The sequence below is a fragment of the Anas platyrhynchos genome, chromosome 1 (assembly GCF_047663525.1).
Source record: "Anas platyrhynchos isolate ZD024472 breed Pekin duck chromosome 1, IASCAAS_PekinDuck_T2T, whole genome shotgun sequence".
Lineage (NCBI taxonomy): Eukaryota > Metazoa > Chordata > Aves > Anseriformes > Anatidae > Anas > Anas platyrhynchos.
Genome location: NC_092587.1, coordinates 61324301 through 61331172, shown reverse-complemented (window position 1 = coordinate 61331172; position 6872 = coordinate 61324301).

Sequence of the window (6872 nt, the reverse complement as noted above, 5' to 3'; positions counted from 1 at the left end):
CTTGCTCTTATTTTCCTTGTTCATTTTTCTCCACTGTTCAGTCTCATATAAGTTATCAGTCTGTAAAGAGCTGTTGTTTTTCTGTTGTTCCTTCAGGCCAGTACTTCTTACTAGATTTTGCCTCAAAGCACTTTTTTATTGTTTAGCTTATGCAATGCATGCAAAACACAGTATCAAAGACAATTGTATCATGGAACTAATAATAATATTCTAGTGTTGGAGAAGGCGATGATTTTTTTTTTTTTTTTTTTTTGTTCTCTTGGACACAAAATATTTGGTATTGTCAACTTTTCTATTTAAAAGTTGGATAAGTATCCATAAGGGAGTGCCCTTGGGCCCTTCTCATTTAATTATAGCTCACAGCCTCTGAAAGACATTTTACTTCTGTAGTCATGACTGCCACCTCTTACTACTTTTTCTTGCATAGATCTCAAAGCACTTTACGTGGGAAGTCATGGCCATTCTGCAAACGTGAAACCTGAGAAATGGGGAGAATTTGTGTAGAAGAAAAAAAAATATAAAACATTATAATTTAATAAACTACGTATAACACCATAGCAAACTTGCCGGGAGGAAAAAACAAAATACAAAACAAACAAAAAAAACAGTTTCAAGTCTAGGCTATAAGTCAAAAATACTAAATACAAAGGAATTAAAATCATCCATTAGGGTTTTTTTTTTTTCAAGGTTTAAAATGTGTCATCTCTTTAAAAAAAAAAAAAAAAGTTCTAGTACATTCTTCATCCAGACCCTCCTAACCCTACACTTTTTTATAATCTCTCACCATTTCAACATGAACCTATAATTCAGGAACATGCCAGGTTTCATTCAGTGTTTATGTGGCCTACTCATACAAACACTACCAATAAAAGGAGAAATTCCAGGGAGAAAGGGAAGCAGGTTTGGTCACTAGAAAAGCCAAACCTGAATATTTGAATGACTACCTTCAAAACAATGAAATCTGACCATTAGAAATAAGGTCTCCAAACTCCATATCTCATCAAAAGTTATGTGAGTTTTTCAGCCTCATTTCAGTTTACTTGGTTGAAGTTTCTTGCTTGATTTCTGGATGTGTTACATATAAGTGTTTAACACAACCTGTTTAATTCTGAAGGATTCTTACGGGGATAATACCTTAGTATTTTCAAAGTACCTTATCACTTTATGATTTGGATTAAAACCTCACAGCTTGCAAATTTTCAATTCTAGTCTTCGAACAACTGGCATTTTCTATACAGATATCCAGATTCGTTACACAATTAGGGTGTAGATTCAGAGACTCTCCAAAACATTACAAGGTAGTATAAATGATGCATCAAAAACTGAGGAATCAAAAGTCTTCCATCTTTGTTTTACTGGTCAGTCAACAATGAAAGTTGTTATCTGAAAATGTATTTACAGTGGTCTGTGAACTTCATGGCATACTTCAGTAAGATGTTAGTAGGTCAGTATAAACATCAAAATCATGACCAGTCTTAACACATTCAGAATCTTACTAGAAAGTTTAAAAAACACATTAGCTGAAATATGGATGTCTTCTCATCCTAAACTGAAGGTAACCAGCTTAACATCCCCTCTGTGAATTGGGATTTCACATGGAAAAACTAAAAAAAAAATAAAACAAAACACCACACTCTAGATCTCCTTATGTCCATAATGCCAACACAGCAGTCCATTTTGTAAGAAGGAAACAAGGAAGACACACAATGTCCTCAAATTTCAGGCATGGGTCAAGGTGTGGGAAAGATAGCTTCTGCATCCAAGTCATAAAAAAGCATCAAAGGGCATGTGTACATGCCATTAGTTCCCTTTAAAAACTGCAGCTGAGTCTCTCCCTGACTTCTTTCCCATTTTCTTTTAGAAAGGATTATCACCTCTCTCTCTGCTTGTCTGCTCAGATGACACATGCAATGGGGATGGGGGTCATCTTTTGCTGTCAAGGACTTGGTGCACTCAAGTTACATTCTTAAGTAGGAATCTTTTATTGCAACCACAATGAAAATCTGTCTGATAACATCAGAAATTTGCTCTTCTGGGACAGACAGTCTTTCTACACTCCTTTATTGCATCTTCCCAATTTTAGCATAAAATTCATCTGTTTCATCTCCTCTTTCAGTTCTCTGAGCACAACTTCTGAATGAATCCATGTTCTATTTTATCATCAAACTTAACATCCTTGCCCTATTACTTTTCTGCCTCATTACGCCATTAGTTGTTTTTTTTTTCTTCTATGTGTTTTTGCCTTGCCTTGAATGATATCTCCATTTACACCACTAGTGAAATCTCACCCCTATCCTTATAACATCTTAGTGGTATATAAAAGTTAATTCATGGCAGTTGATTAGGCAAGGAAAAGAAAGTCCATCATATATTGGTAAATGAGCATTTCAGCATGTATATTTTTCCACTGAAGACAAATTACATTAGAACTGAACTGCTTCTGAAGTTTCTTCTTTTCCTCTGCTGGATTATTAAGAACAGGAGACTGGCATCTAACCAAGAATAATCTAAAATTAGGTAAGGATGAACTAGGACATCAAAATGAGCTCAGGAGTGCTGGAGTGCTGCATCTTATTCTTCATGGCTGTATTTGTTAAATAGAACCTGAAAGAAAATACCTAAATCCAAAAGCACTATTTCTTTTTAAATACTTGGTATTGAATATAAGGATGAAGAATTCAGAATAACCACAAAGGATAATATTATAGTATGTATTCACCAGATTACTAAAATAATACATTGTATTGATATCTTTAATGAGCTTTCACAGAAGAAAACTGATGTTTTTATTTTGTGTATGAGCTACCAGATCTGATATTTTGCAGAGGCAAGTCCCTGGACATCAGTGTTGGTAAGGTTGCTGAAGTGCAAAATGTAAGTGCCCTAGCCATACTTGGAAGTCAGAAAACCTTTCCTTTTCTGCAATACAGCTATTTGTAATTTGTGGCTCTGCAGAGTGGTGTGATTCACATTTACCCTTTCTTTTCATAAGCTGATGCACTAAAGGGTTTGTTGCCTTCACTTTTTTTTCTTTTTTTCTTTTTTTTTTTTTTCTGTTCTACAGAAGCCATCTAGAACAATAGCTAGGTAGTACCAGATAGTGATTAGGCACCCCATGTAATGTTAGTGAGTAACTAACATGTAATGTTAGTTAGAAGCTAATAATTTATCTTCCAGCAAAGAAGACAAAATGCTCTCTATTTTGAAGCTTTTTTGTTATCTGATAGGCACAGAAACTTTCCTCAGAACAGTAATAAAAATGAAAACTACTTCTTAGTGACTTATGTCTTCTCTTCCTCAACATACATATTTCTTTTCCAGTATGGGCTGCATACTAAATGTCTACATCTTCTAGTGCATGCTTAACCATGGCATTCCATACAAAAATATTCTGAGAATGAATACTGAGTCTTACAGTATGGATAACATGGCTGTCTTAACTAAAGTCTCAAACATGCAGGCAATTCTTTATCTCATTCTGTTTCCAGCTCCCTGGGTTTTTCATAAGAGAGAATTTCTTTTGCATAATGTACACTGTATTCTTCTCTTTCGGTCTCCTCCCTGTGGAGTCAGGTCACCATTATCATTTCAACCTCCCTAAAGTTTGTTATGACCTCTGGTATCACTAAATGAAATATTTGCTCTCTTTGAATTCTTGTCACGCCTTGCAATGAAGCAGTAAGACTAGCATTTACCAGCTCTGTAGACGGAGTGTAATTCTCATACAATGTTCTACAAATTGACAAATTCCCTATGCCTTTATAATGTGTAACTCAATAGAGTTTTTTGTTTTGTTTTGGTTCGGTTTGTTTTTTTTTCCACAACTTTACTTTGTTTCTTATCTCAGTGCACACAGGGTTGTCAGTGTGCGTTGCCTGGGGCAGGTGAGTTTACAAGATGAGAACACCATCATACACTTGAAGTTTCCATCAGTTTTGCCCAGCAGACACTGAGAGATTTGAACAGATTACATTTTTGTTTTCTGAGAACAATCAAGGTCATGCCATGTTGATTGATCCTTTGTTTTCTACAGAGGTTGCAGTCTCCTGCCTATGTTTTAGAGATGAACTGTACAAGCAACAGAAGGTCATAGGCTATGAATGATGCTTACATAGAAAAGTATGAAACAAATGAGAAAGGTGATGATTTTCATTAAATATATGTAGATTACAGTGACTGTTAAGACTGCAAAATCTTACCTTCAAAAGGTTGTTCTCTGTATGAAGTATGAGTTCATTATATTTAAAATCCTGAAAATTAAATAATGAAAGGAAAAGACCCACATTTAGAAAATAAAATGAAATGATCAAATCCTAGATTGAAGTGCTGTAAAACAATTTACCGTCTGAAGACTTGAGCTGTAATACTAACCTTTTCTCCATACATAGATTGCAGTTTCATGTTAGAGTCATGATAACAGTTCTCCTAGTGCCTTCATTTCTAGCAACAGTAATCAGGGACAAGCTATAAAAAACTTAATATTTTGTTTTTGCTTTTGTTTTTTCTTTTTCTTGGGATGCTACTATAGGTATTTTGAATTATTAAAAAAAAAGAAAGAAAAAAATCTATCTCCAGTAACAGATTGACAATAATGTGCTTTCTGATCTATAAACATCTTGATGTCTACAGGGGAGGCAAATAACCATATGCTGAAGTTCCATGAGTCCAATGTTGTGGAAAGAAACAAGTATAATTGAATGAGATTCTGCATTAATTGAAACTGATTAGTTTATGGTTATCCTCTTGCCAGCTCCTACAACTGGTATCCACATCAAATACTGAGGTTTGTTTGTTTGTTTGTTTCCCTGCTCTTGTAATTAAAGCTAAAATCTTCATGTGAATTAGCAAAGAGGGAAGGATATGTTCTACTTCTCACTACACTGAGAGAGCAACGTGTTATCTTTCCAGCTCTGTCTGTTGGTCAAGAATTACTAAGGAAGAAGAGTTACAGCAGTGGCAGTTTGAAGGCCTATCAGATGTACAAACAGTAATAATGTAAAATAAAATATGATGAGTTTATCCTGAGCCAGCAGCACCTTTCTTGCTGAAAAACTTCAACATGCTTTCCAAGACTACCCTCAGAGATTTACTCTGCCAATGTGCAGCCCTGAGAACAGCAAAGACAGATGGGATGCTAGACAGACCAGATGGTCTGTAGAGATGAGCTTAACAATAATGATGGTTTTGTCTATCCTTGATGCCAAAAAGTAAGTCAGGTTTCAAAATAATCATAGAGTGGGGCCCACACACTGTAAACTGCGAGTATTTCTGAATATTTTTTTAAATATGAGTTCTTTAAATGTAATTTAGGAGACACAAACATGGATGCCTGAGTGCATCATAAAAATCTGGGGTCTGAACATGTAAAAACACAGATTTCTCCATCTGCTTGCTCCATTTATTCTCTTACCTGCCAGAGATAAGGTCTTGGTTTGTTTCTATCACTTCCCACTTTTTCTACTTTCTCATTTTTTCATGGTTGATTTCCCAACTCATACTCTTTTCCTACCTTCTCTCTTATTTTACCTTTTTGCCTGAAGTATACATTTCACCCAATTTTCCTCAGACAAGTTTTTATTCATAGTTTCACGGATCTCTGTGGTATAGTAGACCATCAACACCATCAAATGTAATGCCTTCATTATTTAAAAGTGAAGCATCTATGAAGCCTATGAAAGGAGCTAGTGAAGCATCATTGTTGACAATGTGGACAAAGGGATTGAGTGCAACCTGAACAAGTTTGAGGACAACACCAAGCTGAGTGGTGCAGTTGACATGCTGAAGAGGAGGGTTGCTAGAGAGAAGGACCCAGACAGGCTTGATAGCTGGGCCTATGTGAACAGTATGAGGTTCAACAAGGCCACGCACAAGACCTTGCATCTGGGCCAGGGCAATCTCAAGCACAGATACAGTCTGGGCAGAAAATTGATTGAAAGCAGCCCCAATGAGAAGGACTTGAGGGTGTTGGTTGACAAGAAACTCAACATAAAGTAGCAATGTGAACTTGCAGCCCAGAAAGCTATTCATATCCTGGGCTGCACCAAAAGAAGTGTCACGAGCAGGTCAAGGGAGGTGATTCTTTCTTCTACTCCACTCTCATGAGACCTCATCTGGAGTACTATGCTCATCTCTGGGGCCCCCAATGCAAGAAGGGTATGTACCTGTTAGAGCAGATTGAGAGGAAAGCCACAAGGATGATCAGAGGGCTGGAGTACCTCTCCTATGAAGAAAGGCTGAAAGAGATGAACAGAAGAGAAAGCTCCAGGGTGACCTTACAGTTGCCTTTCAGTACTTAAAGGGGGTTTAGAGGAAAGAAGGGGAGAGTGTCTTTCTCAGGGAGTGTAGTGACAGGACAAGGGGTAAGGGCTTTAAACTAAAAAAAGGGTAGGTTTAGATTGGATATAAGTTAGATATTCTTTACTATGAAAGTTGTGAGGCACTGTGGATGCCCCATCCCTTGTAAGTCTTTAAGGCCAGGTTGGATGGGGCTTAGAGCAATCTGGTCTAGTGAAAGGTGTCCCTGCTCATGACAGGGGGGTTGGAACTACATGATCTTTGAGGTCCTTTCCAACTCAAACCATTCTATGATTCTATAAATGTGACAAGACTTCCTATTTAGATATTCCATGATATTGATAATTATATTATAGATTTAGATATTGCACTTAGTCTAATAGCTGACTAGAGTAGAAAAGTCTTGTTGTATTCCTGCATGAGAGTAAAGAACAAATAATTGTTTTCTTGAATAATGAAATACTTGAAACACAATTAAGAAAAGAACAGAGAGCAATTACACAGAAAGAGAAGTATCCTGATGATGATCTTTCCTACTTCCTTGGGGAAAATGTTATTTAAGTACCTATAGTTTTTGT